This window comes from Helianthus annuus, chromosome 3 (genome assembly GCF_002127325.2).
Source record: "Helianthus annuus cultivar XRQ/B chromosome 3, HanXRQr2.0-SUNRISE, whole genome shotgun sequence".
Lineage (NCBI taxonomy): Eukaryota > Viridiplantae > Streptophyta > Magnoliopsida > Asterales > Asteraceae > Helianthus > Helianthus annuus.
In genome coordinates this window covers 30,101,719-30,122,807 of record NC_035435.2, presented here as the reverse complement: position 1 = coordinate 30,122,807, position 21,089 = coordinate 30,101,719, and the positions used below count along the sequence as shown (strand labels likewise).

The 21,089-nt window shown below is 38.9% G+C and overlaps 1 long non-coding RNA gene across 1 annotated transcript; it reads right to left on the bottom strand.

The window, feature by feature from the left end:
- Positions 1–368: 368 nt before the first annotated feature.
- Positions 369–904, bottom strand: LOC110927645. Its single transcript, XR_002585789.2, has 3 exons — positions 884–904; positions 605–691; positions 369–522 (listed from the first exon to the last, which is right to left on the bottom strand). It is a non-coding gene; the product is annotated as an uncharacterized LOC110927645 (long non-coding RNA).
- Between the last annotated feature and the right edge of the window lie 20,185 nt (positions 905–21,089).

Below are 21,089 nucleotides of genomic sequence, written 5' to 3'. Positions count from 1 at the left end.
TAGAAGACTCCCACGGGTTAGGATGAGTTGTGGGAAAACAACTTATGGGTCGTACTGCCAATTGCTTATGACTGCCCACACTCGTCACCACCAGAGCCATCCCCAACAACGTACCTAGCACCAACCATCGCCTCTGCAACAACCACCATCAACCGAAGCCACCACCTTAGCTACCATCAACCAACGCCACCATCATCAACTAATGCCAACACCACAGCCACCGTCAACCAACGCCACCACCTTCAACCATCGCCACCACCGCAGCCACCGTCAACCACATTGCCACCACCACATCCATCGTCAGTTAAATGGTCCAACCCATGTCAGGACCAAACATGGAAGATATGAGAAATCATGAAAAAATAGTCAGAGAGTCAATAAAAAAAACAAACAAACCTGGGAATGTTGAGCACCAACACCCGCAGCGGGCCCATTTGGTCCTCTAAAAACAATGGGTACATTAATCTGCCCAGCAGACATGTAGTTTGACTTTGCTACAGAGTTGATAACATGGTCAATCGCCTACAAAACATTACCAGCAGATTGTTAAAACAATCAAACACATACATTGAAACAGACGCTAGTAATATGTAGATGATGTAACCTGCATAGAGAAGTTGAAAGTCAAAAACTCTATCACTGGCTTCAGACCATGATATGCAGAGCCAACTCCAATACCGGCAAACCCAGCCTGAAAATATGAATAAGTATTTTCAGACAAAGAAGTTGTAAAAAGGTATATATATATATATATATATATATATATATATATATATATATATATATATATATATATATATATATATATATATATATATATATATATATATATATATATATATATATAGTAAAACAGTGAAACTGAATAGAATAACTTCCGAACCTCGGTAATAGGGGTATCAAGAACCCTTCCAGATCCATATTTACCCAATAAACCCTTGGTTATCTAGCCAAAAAAAATGTATAGTGAGATAAAAATACACAAAGATATCATGTCGGCCCGCCCATTTTAACCTCTAGTTATTTCTTTTGTGGAAATGAAGAAAAGCATGAAATTCTAACCTTGTTAGCACCTTCTGATGTGTGTAAAATGCAACATATAAAACACATCATTTAAGGCATAAAACTAACCCTTTTTAAGTACTAATGTTGGAAAAAGAGTGTTTTTGTCTTCCTTTTGTATTTTCAGGATGAAATGAGCTCAAAATCACAAAAGAAGCAAAAAGACCCCTAATTCTATCATAATTACAAGAAAAGGAACAAAAGCAAACTGCCCGGACCCTCAACGGCACCTCCTAAGACAAAGAGAAGAGAACAGATGTCTGAACACGCCCCGTGTTCAGTGAACACGGGGGCGTGCCCAGGAAGCAGCAGAAAAGACAAACCAGTAGAAGCTTCCATTGCTCACCACGGGGCCGTGCTCAGCGGACACGGGGGCGTGTTGAAAGTACAGCAGGCGCATTAATTGTAATTCGCAATTACAATTAATGAAGAGAGAGAATGTCAGACGGGCACGGGGCCGTGTTCAGCGAACACGGGGCCGTGTCCAGCGTTCTGTTCAGCCTATAAATAGAGGAGCTTGGCTTCATTCTCTCTCATCCCTTGGCACACCACCTCTCTCACACTTCATCCACCACCCACCACCACCATAACACCATCATCCACCACCATCATCCATTGTCCATCATAGAGTGTGTGAGTCGTCTCGGGATCCAAGATTGATCGTAAGAGTTCTTGACAATCAAGGCCATGTTTGCCTAAGTCTCTTACATCACTTGGTGAAGACAAGTGTTTAGTATAATACTTTTTATTTTTAATCTTTTGCACTTTTTATTTGGTTTTGTATTAATGACTTTAATAACTAGTTACTTATGTTGAAGGTGATCTTTCCTTATCGTTTGTCCGTGGTGTCTTGGCATTATTTTACTGTCTATATAAAATAAAAGATTTTCACCATTCATATCTCCACGGTCTATATGGAGGTATGTTGGCTACCTGGTCGGGGGTTAAGGGAACGGTTTGGTAAGGGTCTTGCCCTTGTTCAGCGTTTAGAGGTCCTGCTTGGGACCTGGGTCAAATTTAGTAGGATCTCCTTCAATGCCCATAGGTATTGGATGGCGGGGATCCAAACTCTTTGACCCCCTCATAAGCTAACTACTATTAATACTATAACCCGGCTATTTAGGACTGTATCCCTGCTGACTCAGACTACTTAGCCGAGGGTAACGTCGCCGCCAAAAGCGGGGCCTACCATAATTTGCATTAATAACTTAATTCATTATCTTTCAATAATCCAACCCTTTAGGATTGTATCCTTGCTGACTCAAACTACTGGGTTGAGGGTAACGTCACCTCCGAAAAAGGGGCCTACTACAATAACTAAGATAATCTCTTAAACAAGTGCAAAAGTGCGAAAATAATCAAAGGTTATACTAATACATTTGTCGGATCCAAGTGATTCATCTTGTCTATCTGTTTTTATTTTATTTTATTTTTCAGCATTTAGTTAGTTTTTATTTTTCTTAGTTTAAAACATTTTTCTAACTTTTTGATTTGATTAGACGTTGAGGATAAACCGGTATTAAAAGCTCTTGTGTCCTTGGACGACCTCGGTATCTTACCAACACTATACTACGTCCACGATGGGTGCACTTGCCCATATGTGTGTTTAGTGTTAGTGAATATCGTGTTTTATAAATTTAAAACTTGGCTAAAAGTGTAAAAAGGGCTTAAAAATATATCTAAAATTATATTACACTACACGCACATCAAGTTTTTGGCGCCGTTGCCGGGGACACAAGGATTTTAAGAAAGCTTAAAATCGACGGCCTAATCAGTTTTTCAAAACCTTTTCAAAACGCGCGCATTTTTCTGCATTTTAGTTTAGTTTTTGCATTTACAGTAGCTTGAACACGGGGCCGTGCTCACTGAACACGCCCCCGTGCTGCATATTTTAGAGTAGATACCCAGATACAGAGTCTGACCACGGGGCCGTGTTCACTCAACACGCCCCCGTGTTCAACGTGACCAGCTAATTTAATTAAAACGCCCAGATACAGTCCCTGAACACGGGGCCGTGTTCACCCAACACGGGGCCGTGTCCAGCTTCTGTTTCCGTCTTATTTTTGTTTTCTGGTCCCGAGACTCAGTTGTAGTCTGTTGAGTGATTCATATGGATCAATACTCAAGAGATTACAACTACACCTATGATGAGGATGATTATAGAGGTAATTATTGCACTAATTGTCGTAATGCACACTCGGTTCAATATAATACTTCATATCAACCATCCAATTCATACAACCATTATGAGGAGCCCAGGTACGAGCCATCGACTTCATACACATCCTATGAAGACCAAAGGTATGAACCTCCTCCCTCATACTCGTATTTTGATGAACCAAGGTATGAGCCTTCATACTCATACTTTGAAGATTCAACATATGAGCCACCACCTTCATACTCTTATTATGAGGAACCATGGCGTGAACAACCCACCTCATATGAGTACTATGAAGAACAAAGTTTCGACCCTTATCCATCATATACTTACAATGAAGAACAATGGTGTGAACCATCTACTTCATATGAGTACTATGAGGAACCAAGGATCGAACAACCGGATTCAAGCTTAGAGGATCCAAATTCTTTCAATCTCACCGAAGTGACCAATAGGATATTAGAACACATTAAAACTATCGAACGTTGCATAAAAGAATCTCGCGCAAGAGAAGAGGAATCCCGCGCGAGAGAAGAGTTAAAAAGTAATAATAACGTAGAGATAGTTGAAAATGTAAAAATGGAAGAACAAGAAAGTGAAAAACAGACACATGAGTTAAACAACGAAAATGGTGAGTCCGAAAATGTTAAAATTCAAGAAGAGTCTAATTTAGAGGAAATTATTCTCTTGTCACCTACTTTCGAAAACAATTGTTTAATAACCCCTCATGCTAAGTTTTTAAAAGAGTTAAACACTAGTGCTAAAATTGAAGAAATGGTAAGTGTTAAGTTAACTAATGATCAAACCTCGCTAATAAAAGAAGATCCTTTTGAAATTAACATCACACCGGTTCCATGTTTCTTTCAAAATTCGTTTATTAGTAATGTCACTATTGATAAAGATCTTTGTGTTAACATAATGCCCAACTACATTTTTGAAAAGTTAAGTATTAGTGATTTTACTCCACTTCAAATACCCATTTTTCTATCCGACCGAAAAGTAATGAAATCAATCGGTGTAGTCGAAGATATTTTGGTTCAAACAAATCAAATGGTAATCCCAACCGACTTCGTCATCTTAGATGATGCCCCCCTAGTCTTGGGAAAACCTTTTGTACAAACTCACAAAGCTTTGAAAAACCGGAAATTCAACAATCTAACTCTTCAATTAGGGGCATTCAAAAGGAGCATAGATCTTGAGCGCTCAATGAAATATCCTTTTGGCAACAATGACCCCCTAATTGAAGATGAAGCTGAACCACCTGATACAAACCACGAGGAAGACCACTTTGTCGACGAAGAGGTAGCCATAGAACAAACTTTTAAAGTTCTTGATCTAGATGAACCACAAAATAAGGTGTCTCCTAAAGACCCACCCATCGAGCTCAAAGAACTCCCTAAAGGTTTGGAATATGCTTTTCTAGGCAAAGATGGTAATTTACCTGTAATTATTTCGTCTAAATTATCTAGCATAGAAAAAGAAAAATTAGTTAACCTACTTAAAAAACACAAAAATGCGATCGCTTGGAAGCTTGTAGATATTAAGGGAATAAGTCCTTCCATGTGCACGCACAAAATTTTAATGAATGATGACTACAAAACAGTAATTCAACCACAACGAAGAGTGAACCCCAATGTTCAAGAAGTGGTTAAAAATGAAGTCATCAAACTACTCGACGCCGGACTAATCTACCCTATCTCCGATAGCCCGTGGGTAAGTCCCGTCCAAGTAGTCCCAAAGAAAGGAGGTATGACGGTAATAACTAACGAGAAAAACGAATTAATACCCACAAGAACCGTCACAGGATGGAGAGTCTGTATAGACTATAGGAGATTAAATGAAGCAACAAGGAAAGACCACTTTCCTTTGCCCTTCATTGATCAAATGTTAGAAAGATTATCCGGTCATAAATTTTATTGTTTCTTAGATGGTTTTTCAGGTTACTTTCAAATACCGATAGCACCAGAAGACCAAGAGAAAACAACTTTCACATGCCCCTACGGAACTTTTGCATATCGACGCATGCCATTCGGTCTATGTAATGCGCCTGCAACATTCCAACGTTGTATGGTCGCCATTTTCCATGATATGATTGAAAAAACCATGGAAGTCTTCATGGATGACTTTTCCATCTTTGGAGACTCATATGATCAATGCCTCGATAATCTTGAACGAATGCTATCCCGATGTGAGGAAACTAACCTCGCCCTTAACTGGGAAAAATGCCATTTCATGGTAACAGAGGGAATAGTACTCGGACATAAAATCTCAAGCGAAGGAATGGAAGTTGATCGAGCAAAAATTGAGACCATATCTCGATTACCTCCTCCATCCTCCGTACGAGCAATCAGAAGTTTTCTAGGGCATGCCGGATTCTATAGAAGGTTTATCAAAGACTTTTCGAAAATTTCAAGACCTCTAACAAAATTGCTTGAAAAAGATGCACCCTTCATCTTTGACAAGGAATGCAATCAAGCATTTCTGACCCTCAAGGAAATGCTAGTCAATGCACCTATCATGATAGCGCCAGATTGGAAATTTCCTTTCGAAATCATGTGCGATGCAAGCGACTTTGCTGTTGGAGCAGTCTTGGGACAAAGAAAAGAAAAACATTTCCACCCAATCTATTATGCTAGTAAAACTCTAAATGATGCACAAGAAAATTATACAACTACAGAAAAAGAGTTACTAGCGGTGGTCTTTGCTTTTGATAAATTTCGTTCTTATCTTGTTCTTTCTAAAACAATAGTTTATACAGACCATGCAGCCATCAGGTACCTCTTCAAGAAGCAAGACGCAAAACCCCGTTTGATAAGGTGGATTCTACTCCTCCAGGAATTCGACATCGAAATCAAGGACAAAAGAGGAGCAGAAAACACTGCTGCAGATCACCTCTCACGCTTAGAAGATCCAGCTTTGGAGACAACCAGGGACGAGCAAATCAACGAAAAATTTCCCACGGAGTCCCTGGAAATGATGGAAAGCAGACAAGAACCATGGTATGCCGACTACGCTAATTTCTTAGCCAGCGGTATAGTCACCAAAGGATGGCCACATCACCAAAGAAAGAAATTCTTTGCTGATGTAAAGCATTACTTTTGGGAAGACCCCTATCTTTTCAAAATGTGTGCCGATCAACTCATCCGAAGGTGTGTCCATGGTAATGAAGCACGAAGAATACTCCGTCATTGTCATGAAGGTCCATACGGAGGACATCATGGTGCCGCAAGTACCGCAAGAAAGGTATTTGATTCTGGATTTTACTGGCCAACCATTTACAAGGATGCTCAAAACCTTGTAAAGATATGTGATGCCTGCCAAAGATCAGGTAATATTTCTTCCAAAAACGAAATGCCTCAAAATGGCATTCTCGTTTGTGAAATCTTTGATGTGTGGGGACTCGATTTCATGGGACCTTTCCCACCTTCAAAAGGAAACAAATATATACTTGTGGCGGTCGATTACTTGTCTAAATGGGCAGAGGCCGAAGCTCTTCCAACAAATGATGGAAGAGTAGTAGTAAAATTCCTAAAAAAATTGTTCTCTCGTTTCGGAACACCAAAGGCATTAATAAGTGATAGAGGTACCCATTTTTGTAATCATCAACTCGAAAAAATCTTAACAAGATATGGGGTCTATCACCGGGTCTCAACAGCATATCATCCTCAAACAAATGGGCAAGCCGAAGTGACTAATCGAGGTTTAAAACGAATACTTGAGAAAACCGTAGGGATAAATAAAAAAGAATGGGCTGACAAACTAGACGACGCTTTATGGGCTTTTCGAACCGCTTATAAAACCACTATAGGCACAACCCCATATAAACTAGTCTATGGGAAAAGTTGTCACTTGCCAGTAGAAATTGCTCACAAAGCCTACTGGGCAATTAAAAACGTAAACTTAGATTTAGAAGTTGCCGGTAAGAATCGATTTTGTCAAATAAATGAATTAGAAGAACTTAGGAATTATGCATATTCTAACTCCGAAATTTATAAGGAAAGAATGAAAAATTTGCATGATAAATATATTAAATCTAATGAATTTCGGATTGGAGATCAAGTTCTACTGTTCAATTCGCGACTTCGATTGTTTCCTGGTAAGTTAAAATCTAGGTGGTCGGGACCTTTTTCAGTCACCCATGTTTTTCCACACGGTGCAGTAGAAATTAAAACTCGAAATGGAACACCATTTAAAGTCAATGGCCAACGGCTGAAACTCTACAGAGGATCCATTGAGGATGAGGAAGAGGAAATCGCACTTCAAACGGTCAACGAATAAACTCATACCAGACATGTTACAGGTAAGTATACATTCGAAACTGGTAAAATCATCTAACCATTATTCGGAGATAAGGGGCATGCACACAAGCACGTTAAAAAAAAAAAAAAAAAAAAAAAAAAAAAAAAAAAATTAAAATTTCACCCGGCACGGGGCCGTGTTCGCTGAACACGGGGCCGTGCCGAGGCGACTGTCGGGATAAAACCCATTTGTTCTATCAGTTACACCATTCCACACGCCCCGTTTCGCCGAAAACTCTCTGGTTTAGGGCGATTTTCTGCCGATTTCGAACGTTACCACCAAGCCTAACAACGTCAAGGTATGATTCTATCCTTCTTAGTAGTTAGATTAGTTACTTGCATGTAGTTAAAACATCAAAAATTGGGGGAAATCTAGGGTTCTTCATGTTCATCCGGATCGAACTCAAAATTTTTGATGAAAATTGTTAGTAGTAGTTTAGAGTAGAGTAATAGGAAGTAAATAGCCATGTATTGTTGATAGATTTGTCCGATTTCCAACTAAAAACACAAACCCTTGTTCTTGAACCGAAAAACACAAAATCGAAGGGGTAAATGGTTTGATTTTGGAAAAATGACACTTAGGGTTTCATTTTCGGGGGAAACCGCTGCTATTAGGCTAAAAATTTTCAGGTTTTCGAAACCGGGACGAAAAAATGAAAATTTGGTGTTACAGACGCCTGAACACGGGGCCGTGTTCGCTGAACACGGGGCCGTGTCCAGCCCACTGTTTGCAGTTTTCAACCCGAATTTCCATGTTTCGCACTAACTTTTGTTGTATTCTTTTCAGATGTCCAAATTCACACGGTTCAATGCCAGCGAACTTGATGCAAGGGCTCGCTATGAGGTCCTACAAACAAGGCCCGAAGAATATCCAAGGCGGGCATGCACCGATCTGCTGACAATGGTAAACCAACTGGACCGCTTCAACAACATAGTGACGGGTCCGCTGCACGTTGCATTGACTACCCGACTTCGGTCGGTCCACCAATGCACATTGGAGTTCTATAGTACGTTTATCTTCAACTCGAGACGCGACCCGTTTGATCACGATGCGGTCGAGTTTCGATGTGGGGGTACGACCTATAGAACATCCATGGCGCAGTTCGGATCAATCATTGGGCTGTACAAAGACGAAGAAGCGGGAAACGAGGAGAATACCGGGGGATTGCGAGACCTGGACGCAAGTGAACGTCAAGCAGCGTGGGCACAGATTGGTGAAGGGATCTATAACTCCAGCAGCACAAAGAGTACCAAACTGAGGGACCCGCTATACCGTTACATCCACAGGCTCCTCACGTACTCGTTGAACCAACGCCATGACAGTAGTGGCGTTGTTGGGGTTAGAGATTTGGTTGTCCTCCACTGCATCCATAACCGGAAGCCTCTCGATGTTTCTTACCTCCTACTGCGGAACATGCACTTAAACCGCCTTGCCACTGCTCCTACACCAATCTTCTTCGGGGGGTGGGTGTACCGTCTTTTCAAGCACTTCGCGAACATCCCGAAGTCCTTCGAAAGGAGCCCATGGTCGGGACGGGTTGATTACCATATCTGCCGGGCCATGAACTTGCTCTATGAAGCGGAGGACGGGACGGTGAGCTTTCAAAGGACGCAAGGCTACGCATGGAACCCGCAAGAGGCTCTAGTTCTTCACGCACCACCTCCACATTTCCAATACCCTCCCCAAGGCGATCCGGGTCAATCCTCCTCTCAAGGAGGCGGTTTTCCTAATTTCCAAAGTTTGCATGATCTTTTGCAGGAAAACCTCATGTGCACTCGGAACACCTACAACCTTGCCAACAACACACATCTCCGGGTGGGAGCTATCGAACGAAGCGTCAACGACATACAAGATGACATCGGTAGCATCCGGGAGTACATGGCGAGGCAGGGAGGCGGAGGTGAAGACAGTGATGAAGATATGGAGTAGGAGGCCGGGAGGAGCAAAGGGCTAGCTGGTTATGAGCCCACAGGTTTGATCACCCTTTCCTATCGAACAATTCATGGCCTGCGTGCCATTTGTCAAGACAATTTACTTTCCTTAACTCTTTTCTTTTTATTTTTACTTTGTTTTTACTTTGTGTTGGATAATGTTTAACTATGGTAAGATTAGGATGTTTGGTGCTTGGTTGGATGGTATTGAATGCTTGAACAGGTGCAATGCAAGGGTTAGAATGCTAAACATTAGCATTCGCAGCCCTAGGAGGAAGAAACCGGGAGAAAACCATATTTTTCTGGCTAACAGACTGTCCACACGGGGACGTGTTCAGCCGACACGCCCCCGTGTCCATCTCCCAGTTCTGCTGTTTGGCAACTGACCTGCAGATTTTTGTCCAACACGTGGCCGTGTTCACCCAACACGCCCCCGTGTTCACCCTCTGTAAGTTCTTCGTTACTGGCAGTTCACCACGGGGCCGTGTTCAATGAACACGGGGCCGTGTCCAGAGTGCCAGTAACACAAATCTTTGTTTTTAAACACACTTTTACATATTCTAATCAACCAAAAACTCTATTTTTGGACACATTGAGGACAATGTGTAATTTAAGTGTGGGGGGGATGCTAAAACCTTGGAACTTTGCAAAATCCTAAAACAAGCCTTACACAAAACTCTATTGGAACCGCTAAACACCCCAAATTTTTTCAAAAACTTTTTCATTTTTTTTTTATTTACTTGTCTTAGTTTAAGTTGGGAATAACAAGTATAAAAGGGTTATATTTTTACAAACTTACAACCGATAGCGTCGTGATAAAAAGAACTAACATAAGAAAATTATGAAACGGTATAACAAGTCTAGCTAAAATTCGATTATATATGCTTGGTCACATTAAAAACCCATTCCCACAAAAAGTGAGTTTTGAGCCTTTATTGAGCATAAAAATACACATATTTAGATTAAATGCTCATTTTTCGTTTCTTGTGTGAATAGCCGCTCGGTCTTTACAAATCTAGAACTTGCCACGACGATACATTCCCGGTCCTTACCAACTTAAACCCAAGTAAGTAAATGATGGAGGCATTAGGACTAACTATTTTTCTTTCAAAACCATTATTTTTCATTTTTTTTACCTACCCAAAATCCCCCTAGAAAACCCCTTTGAGCCTAAACCTTTCATTTCATTACCCCCAAAACAATTTTCTACCCACCAAAAACCTTTTTCATTTTTTCACCTTTATTTTAGTAACAGACTCGGTTTTTCATAAACATACCCTTTACGTGACGAAAAAAAAAAAAAAAAAAAAAAACGAAAAAAAAAAAAAAAAAAAAAAAATGTTGAAGTCAAAAACAAACATAAGCTACAAAAAGCTTGTTTGGAGAAATACTTCAAAAATAAATGTCACCAAAAATAAGGTATTTTACGAAAACCGACACTTGTTACAATTTTCGCCCTTTTTACTAACCACTAACCAACCACCCACCTTTAAACCCAAGCCTTCACCCCAAAAGACCTCTTGATATTTACAAAGGTAAAAGTTAAAAAGGAGGAGGATTGATCGCTTGGCAAGCATATGGAAAATGTAAATCCGTGCCGCTCTCGAGCGATTCACTTAAATATACACCTTCGGCCGAGTGATTGAGTGATCTCCCGTGAGGTATGTGAACTTGTATATAAATGGAATTTTAATAAGGCATGCTATGCCAAATTAAGTAGTTTATCTTATGAAAAGTTCAAAATAAACCATGACGAATAAGATTGTAAATAAAATAAAAATAGAACCTATACAAACCTTGGATTCCCGACACTCTAGGACAAGTTAAAAAACTTCTCTTCTACCTATTCCATTTGGGAGTGTAAGCCACATTAAAAGAGTTTTGCTTGAGGACAAGCAAAAGTTCAAGTGTGGGGGTATTTGATGTGTGTAAAATGCAACATATAAAACACATCATTTAAGGCATAAAACTAACCCTTTTTAAGTACTAATGTTGGAAAAAGAGTGTTTTTGTCTTCCTTTTGTATTTTCAGGATGAAATGAGCTCAAAATCACAAAAGAAGCAAAAAGACCCCTAATTCTATCATAATTACAAGAAAAGGAACAAAAGCAAACTGCCCGGACCCTCAACGGCACCTCCTAAGACAAAGAGAAGAGAACAGATGTCTGAACACGCCCCGTGTTCAGTGAACACGGGGGCGTGCCCAGGAAGCAGCAGAAAAGACAAACCAGTAGAAGCTTCCATTGCTCACCACGGGGCCGTGCTCAGCGGACACGGGGGCGTGTTGAAAGTACAGCAGGCGCATTAATTGTAATTCGCAATTACAATTAATGAAGAGAGAGAATGTCAGACGGGCACGGGGCCGTGTTCAGCGAACACGGGGCCGTGTCCAGCGTTCTGTTCAGCCTATAAATAGAGGAGCTTGGCTTCATTCTCTCTCATCCCTTGGCACACCACCTCTCTCACACTTCATCCACCACCCACCACCACCATAACACCATCATCCACCACCATCATCCATTGTCCATCATAGAGTGTGTGAGTCGTCTCGGGATCCAAGATTGATCGTAAGAGTTCTTGACAATCAAGGCCATGTTTGCCTAAGTCTCTTACATCACTTGGTGAAGACAAGTGTTTAGTATAATACTTTTTATTTTTAATCTTTTGCACTTTTTATTTGGTTTTGTATTAATGACTTTAATAACTAGTTACTTATGTTGAAGGTGATCTTTCCTTATCGTTTGTCCGTGGTGTCTTGGCATTATTTTACTGTCTATATAAAATAAAAGATTTTCACCATTCATATCTCCACGGTCTATATGGAGGTATGTTGGCTACCTGGTCGGGGGTTAAGGGAACGGTTTGGTAAGGGTCTTGCCCTTGTTCAGCGTTTAGAGGTCCTGCTTGGGACCTGGGTCAAATTTAGTAGGATCTCCTTCAATGCCCATAGGTATTGGATGGCGGGGATCCAAACTCTTTGACCCCCTCATAAGCTAACTACTATTAATACTATAACCCGGCTATTTAGGACTGTATCCCTGCTGACTCAGACTACTTAGCCGAGGGTAACGTCGCCGCCAAAAGCGGGGCCTACCATAATTTGCATTAATAACTTAATTCATTATCTTTCAATAATCCAACCCTTTAGGATTGTATCCTTGCTGACTCAAACTACTGGGTTGAGGGTAACGTCACCTCCGAAAAAGGGGCCTACTACAATAACTAAGATAATCTCTTAAACAAGTGCAAAAGTGCGAAAATAATCAAAGGTTATACTAATACATTTGTCGGATCCAAGTGATTCATCTTGTCTATCTGTTTTTATTTTATTTTATTTTTCAGCATTTAGTTAGTTTTTATTTTTCTTAGTTTAAAACATTTTTCTAACTTTTTGATTTGATTAGACGTTGAGGATAAACCGGTATTAAAAGCTCTTGTGTCCTTGGACGACCTCGGTATCTTACCAACACTATACTACGTCCACGATGGGTGCACTTGCCCATATGTGTGTTTAGTGTTAGTGAATATCGTGTTTTATAAATTTAAAACTTGGCTAAAAGTGTAAAAAGGGCTTAAAAATATATCTAAAATTATATTACACTACACGCACATCACCTTCGTATTCTACCCCCAATCCTTCTTCTACCCCTATTAAGCATATACACGCCTACCCTTCTCAACTTTTTGAATTCATCACCAATTCAGTATTTCAAAGAGATGATAACACCAAGAAATATTCTCATCTCATGTACCTATTTAATGAGATTACATCAGCTTTAACCCAAATACATCTTTAGAAATACAGATGTATATATATATAGTCTTGGGAGTGGCATATGTCGCCCAGGGTAAGAACTCGGCATGGGGAAGTCACCGCGGAGCTAGCTTGGTCGGGTAGCGGCTCCCGGAGTGAGATCACTCCGGCGGCTGGGAGGACCGTGCACTATCCCCCTAGAATTGTTGACCAATTATCTGAAAACTGCATATATATTATGTATCACTATATCTCATTCAAGCTGCATAACATGTTTAGGGTTAGGATCAAACATCATTCAGGCATTTTATCGAGCAACTAATGTGCACTCTAATAACATCATATTTAGCATATGAAATGAGTACTTGATGTGACCAAATGGGATGCCCCATAGTTTCTTGCTAAGGATGGATTTTTTAGTGGCAATAAAGATTCGTTTTCACGGTAAAAAAAAAAACAAAACAAAACATGACTAAAAGGACTGTCAAAAAGAGCCTTTATCTAAGATCTGATTTTCATCTAGTTATATTCTTAAACTTCATACATGCTCAGTTCCGAATTTCCAATGAATAGTCACATGAGTTCAAAATTAGTCAATAAACTTTAATAAACATTCACCAATAAAAATTAAACATTCAATTTGATTGGATTAAAAAGGAAATGAGTAGGGAATAAGTGTAAACCTGAGAAATTGAATAGCATTTTGATGAGCGAAAGGGTGGAACATGAAATTGGTGGCATGAAGGAACATGACAAATCCTGTGCAACCTAGTATGAACAACGAAACCACTGCCAATGATGTACTATCGTGCTTACAGAGACAATAATAAAGAAAAATCAAGGATCGCAACAATCATGTACCAAAAGAGCCCTTAGTGTGATAAGAACAAAATATATTTTAGATCAAGCAAATTTAACAAAGGGTATAAAGGTCTTTTTTGCCAATTTATTTCATGGTTTATTAACAAAACTAACTTTTTCAGCAAAATTGTTTTATATTTTTTCCTGGTGCCATGGTGGCTATGAACTTGGACTTTTCTAAAACACATCAGTCCATGGAAACACAGTCGCTTCCTTACTGGTTTGTTAAGAGATAATACATCAAAACCATCTGTAAAAAATCAATTTGATTGTAAACTTTGATAGAAAAACTGATAATGTTATATGAATCAAATACACCTCAATTAAAGGAAAACAATACACACATGAAAAATCAATTTCACAGCAAACCCGCCTAATTTTCGTGGGTTAGAGTTGTTTACCACCTCAACAACCTCCGAAGCAAATCCAACCTTATTTGATTTTAAGTGCTTCTTTGAAAGAAATTTTGTATAAAAATTCGTCTACATCTTCACGTTTGTTGTTTTAACTCTAGTCTACACATAACCTAACATCAATTAAACCAAGATTTTTAAAGGTGAAGATGAAAATTACAAAATCAAACGTTCGTAACTACAAATCGGAACCATAAACTTACTTAAAGACAATCTTTTGAAGCTAGGTTTGTGGTGGCGATGATTGAAGAGGAGGAATAATTAGCCAAGCAATAATGTTACTGTAAATCACAAGATATGATCAAGCTAAGAACCTGCTACGAAAACGAAACTGTGAAAAATGACTCTTTCAAACCAAGTTTTCTAGACCCAAAAACTAAACAACCGACACCAATGCAAAAAAAGCAATGACTGAATGTGAGATATTCAAGAATTCAAATGAAACAACATCATAAACACCTGTGGTAATCAGATTTACAGATTCTTCAACCACATCCTACCTAAACCATTCTTCAATCGCATCACATAAACACCTTTAATAATCAGGTTTACAGATTCCATGCGAAACAACATCACCATACAAAACCTAACGGATGAAGAATGTGACATATTCATGAATTCAATTAGTAAAAAGACTAATCAAACTTTAATTTACAAAGACATGAGGGTAGACATCAAACCTGATTATTAATCGAAGAACACCTACATCCTTCCATGTACCATCGTACCGTCGATTGTGCCAGTTCTACAATTATGTAAAAATCGTGTCAGCAAGCATGTCAATATTTTAAAGAACTTTCATCGATAATTTTTCTAGTTATGTAACTTTTGTCATTATACTTATCAAGTCCTTAACATCAAGAGCTCACCAAGTCTTTTATATATTTCATCTACGTTTGCATTTCTTTCAACAATATCAAGTACCTAATTTCATATCTTAAACAATCCCACAAAATAAAAATGGCAACTGTATAACATAATATTCACATTTTAATACAATCTAATATAAAGGAACCTAAACTGATTAATCGACATCATCTGAAACCCTAACAACGAAATCCATATTCTAAAGTGATAATTCTGTTCAATAAAATCGATTATCAACAATGTTTATTGTTGTATCATCTTAAAACGAAACCCTAAGCTACAATTCATACAGCCAATTGTTTGTTTACAATCAAAAGTTAGAAACCATTTTGTTACAAACTTACAGCGCAAGCTTCGTGGATTCAATTAGCCCACTATTCTACCAATTAGCTCCTTGTCGATTTGGCATGACTGAAACATTTTCCAATTTTTCTTCGATCCAAGAGTAAAACGGCGAGAGTACATGCAGGAGGCGATTAGAAATTAGGGTTTGATTGAAAAAAGAAGAAAAACTCACATTTAGGAAACATGAAGGGAAGATACAATCTAGGGTTTGAGAGCAAGAAGAATCGAATACAGGTATAAAATCCATATCAAATACACAATCAACATACCTGGAAGGACTAAGATGTGAGAGAAATTCAACGGGTCGGATAAACCTTCAAACAAATACTGAATCTAGAAAGAAATGAAGAAACATTGATATCTAAAATCAATGAAATCTTAAAAATCAAAATGAAAATGAAGTGTTAGAATAACAATTAAAGAAGAAAGAAGAAGAAGCACCTGTGTTGATATCTAGGGTTTGTAAAACGTGGCGGTTACAGTCAAAAAACCAAGATTGCGATCGTGGCGATTAGAGATCGAAGATGCAACCTTGGACTATGAAAATTAGGGTTATTTAGTTGCTTAAGAGGTTCATGAATCAAGAAGGTATGAGCTACACAGGAAATCTTCGTTTTGGGGATGACGGTGTGAAAAATGAGTGATTAGAAGATCTAGGGTTTTATCATTCATTATATACTCTTATATACTCTGGTCAAAAATACGGGTATATACCTGATGGAGTGTGTGAAAACCGAGTGTTAAAGTGATTATTTTGTGTGATTTAGTAGTTTTACATGTATATATGTGTGGAATACGTTTATTCCGAGTTTCCGTGTCATTGCAGGTAAAAGCATATAATTCAGTGATGTTAAGCTAGATAAAGATGATGCGGAGCGTTCGAGGCATTCATAGTGATCGGGAATTGATGCGGGTCAAGTTAGAGTTCGGAGATTCAAGAAATGTGATGTTGATATGTGAAGGAAATGATAACAAAGAAGTCGGAGGACCAATTGTTCAATTAGATGAAAGTTGTATGTTGTGTGCGTGGGGGCTGGATACGGCTGAGGTGTGCCCAAATACAAAACAAACAGAAACCATAAAACGTAACTTACGCTCAATTCCGTAGGTTACGGTTATTGAAAAAGGGCACACGTGAGTTGAAAGGATTTTGATTCGTGAATCATCATCATCATTACTCTCAAAAAGATAGTCAACACATGAAAGGCAGTCATCACAAGAGTTGTGTGCACATGTGAAGCTATTAATTCTCATCATCATTATATTATTAATTGGATTCATAAAAAGGAGAGGTTTGTGGGTTTTCATAAAAATCACAAACATCATCACTACAGCAGACTTGGGAGGCATTAATTGAAGGAGCACACATGGGCCGATAATACTTGACTTCATGATTGGACAGGTGGGCTTGGTTCATAAGTCAACAACATCATTTAAGATATTATGGGCCGTCATTCACGTGCAGAATTTGGATTGGGCCGATCCACAAGAACAAGCTTGATTTGGCGGCACATATAAGGACACAAAAGTCAAACATCAAAAGAGATTTAACTTGGGCCGACATATTGGACTTGATGAGGGCAGCCAACATATACTGAGGTTTGGGAATATAATATTGGTTATCACATCTTGACGGCAATTAGAACCTATGTGGGCCGACATCAGTGGACAACTAAAACGTCACACGTGAAAGAGTAAGAGGAGAAAAGCAAACACGTGACAATGGGCTTTTTGACAGCAGACTTCTTAGAATTTTGTGAAGCCCAAGAAAAGGATTTTCACATAAAAATATACATCATCAACAATACAGGAGAGGATCACAATCTCGGCGGCAGTACAGGGTTTCAACCGTGATTCGAGCTTTGACGATCAATCTTTCGCGATGAGCGGCTAGTCTTTTTATGGTTTCCTTCGGATGAAGGGTTTTTGTAAGTTAACTAATTTTATGTGTTTGGTGACAATCGTTTGACTCAGTGATCTAAGCATTCGATGCTTTTCACTTGTGATTTAGTTGATTAATTGTAATCGATTGCATTTGCTTAACCTTAGTCTTTGATCATTTAGTTCCCGAGAGTTCTAGTAATTGGGATATATTTGTTATGGGATTAGGGTTGGTAATTGTGATTGGTAACCACTAGATAACCTCCCGTTATGTATTGACCGGAGTACTTAGTCTTTGGTTATCACAATTAATTAATCGAGTTTAATACCTATGTCTATGTAGGTTACGATTAAACACATAGTTGAATCTAGCTATAAAACCTGAAATCTGGAGGAACCATTGTTCTTTCTATTGATTTAAATCTCACATTTAGTTTGTAATTTTTAGTTAATCCACAAATCAAACAACCATCAGTTTATTTTTTTTAGTTGTTAATAAATACTTAACATTACACACTTTCCACAATCCTCCTCTGCTTCGATATCCGACTTACTCTAGCTACTAGTTTATTTCGGTTTTTGCATGTCAATAACGACAGACATCAAAATGGCGCCGTTGCCGGGGAGGTGTGCGCAAAGTGTTTAGTGTTAAGTTTTAGTTTAAAAAAAAATAAAAATAAAAAAATAAAAAATAAAAATCCAAAAATAGTGTCAGTTTTGTTTTGTTTTGTTCAGATTTATGCCTGGTGCTTGTGTTTTTTTTTGTTTGTGCAGGATGAAAGATCTTACAATATTATGCGGCTCTTCTAGATGCATTTTGTGTAGGGAACCACTTCACCCGTGTATCGGTTGCCACGAGGCCCGATTTAGACGGGAAAGAGCGAAATTGGCAGAACCACCGATGCCTTGCTATGACAATCCTTCCCCTCCACCATATTTTTATGATTATGATACAATGGTGGAGGATGGTTATTACTCTGATGGATGGGATCGCGACGAGGATACTTATTATGAGCCAAGGACGGATGGACGATGTTTCTGTTGCGGTCGTTATCATACTTCTTATGATGAGGATGTGTGCGCGGTGTATTTGGAAAATCCAGAGTATTGGAATAAAAAAATGATGGATGCATACATCTCAACACCGTATCAGGGATACCGACAGTATCATCCCGAGGAATATCCTGAGCCCGAGGGTGTCTATACTTATCAGACCGAGGAGGAGAAAAAGCTTGCTATGTTGGAAGCGAGTTTGTCCAAACTCGAGCAGTATTTATTAGCACCCAACCTTTCCGATGAAGATCGAATCAGCTGCCTAGTTTCCAAGTGTCAGAAGTTAAAAATGAAAATAGAAATAGAAGAGCGTCTCTCATCATTACCTGATGATATTAGAGATTATTCTCACATGGAGGAGGAGGTTGTGGAGGATAATACCACACCAATGAGTCCTTTATCTGATGAAGAGTCACTGGTGGATCAGATGGTGTGTGAGGATGAGGAGGCAGAGAAGTCTGATGAGATGAATGTGTGTACCGAACCTCTTCCCATATCAATCATTCCAATTAACAAGTGTGGGGAAGAGGGTTCGAGGAAGAAGATGAGAAGGGTGAAACAGCAAGACATTGGTGTATATCTCGTGAAATGGATCAGCGAAACCCGCATATACTTTCTAAACATGCCAATTATACTGACGAGCTTATGGAGATGGCATGTAAATTTCCGGGCATTTGTTGGAAATGTTTTGGGTAAGTGTGCACTAAGACCACCGTAGCGGAAATCAGGTACGGTCTGGCTGAAGACCTTTAAACTTAGCGCTCTCGGGAGGCAGCCCGAGGATGTAGAGTATTGTATTTTGGTTTGGTTTCGTTTTGGTGTATTTGCGTTTTGACAGGTTTATACATTTCATCTTCACGGATGCAATGAATCAAGTGTGGGGATGTTTGGCAACATCCCCGATGAGATATCAGAGAATCTAAGAGATGTTTACGTTCCTGTCCGATCACAGCAGCTGCACTGCTACAGACACTTGCTGATTTACTGATCAGGTCAATGTGTCTCTCTATCCTTTATTTTATTTGTTTTTGTGTTTTTGGTGGTGTGAAATTTTTGTGTTGGAGTGGTTTTATGTGTTGAGTCGTCTAGTTGTTAGCGGTCATGGTTTGTTAGGTGGTATCTCTCGAGTTTAGATTATAAATTACACCATACATTGGGGACAATGTATCCCAAGTGTGGGGATGCGGTAACTCGAGAGAGGGTTGGTAGGATTGATGATCTTAAATGCTGGAAGGGTTGAGAATTTGCTAAAAATTGAAAAATTTTGAAAATTTTTGTCTCAAGTATGCTTGAACTACATGAAAACCAACATTTTCAATCGCTAGAGGGTTTCTTGCTGATATTAAACTAACTTAGATCCCTAGTCATGGTTGTCCCTTTAAGTTTCATGAGAGTATTTCTGACAGGTTTTTAGAAAATAGTTAAGAAGAGATGCCTAACTAGGGGTAACATGCTTTAGGAATTACACATGCTACATGTCGGCAACCCATATTCCTTTTGTTCGGTGAGATATTTGAGCCTACTTAGTGATAGTTGAATTTGCAATAAATGTTCATTTGCTGAGAGTAGGCCATATGTTGCTTTGTGTTAGAACTTGTGTGGTTTGATACGTGCCGAGACTGTGGTTTAGCGTATGCATATAAATGATAAAGGCATTAGGATCCCTTCCATTGTGTTATATGTTGATTGTTTATCCACCCACCTTAGTTAACCATGTTGAGCCTTATACCTTTCGTTTGTTACACCTTGTTTGACCCGTTTGATTACCAACCATGAATAAAAATTGTGTGTTAGATACTTATTGAAAGAAAAAAAAGAAAAAAAATTGAAAAGAGAAAAAAGAAAAGAAAGAAAAAGAAAAAAAAAGTCATTACTATGTTCGTATTATTTAAATGGGTCGAAAAATAACCCATAGTGTTAGTAGTTATTGTGAATAAGTTGTCATGGTTTGGTGTATTCGTTTGTGTTAGCCATATAAACATAAAAATCCAAAAATAAAACCTTACCTTTACCCTTAACCCAAAACCCGAAAGTCCTTTTGATATGTGCTACGTTATTTGATACAGTGGAGGTGTGTTTGCCATACAAGCTTATGATTGCAAAGTAGCATATTTGGTTTTGAGTGAAATATATACTAGCACATTACACGCTAGTCTTGATAGAACCGAGAGGAGTGATTATTGTGAGGGGCGTGTGGTATGTGTGTAGTATCATAAGCATGTTAGTTTTAGCTAGGCAAGTCTTTAGCTTGGTCGGGTAGCGGCTCCCGGAGTGAGATCACTTCGGCGGCTGGGAGGACCGTGCACTATCCCCCTAGAATTGTTGACCAATTATCTGAAAACTGCATATATATATTATGTATCACTATATCTCATTCAAGCTGCATAACATGTTTAGGGTTAGGATCAAACATCATTCAGGCATTTTATCGAGCAACTAATGTGCACTCTAATAACATCATATTT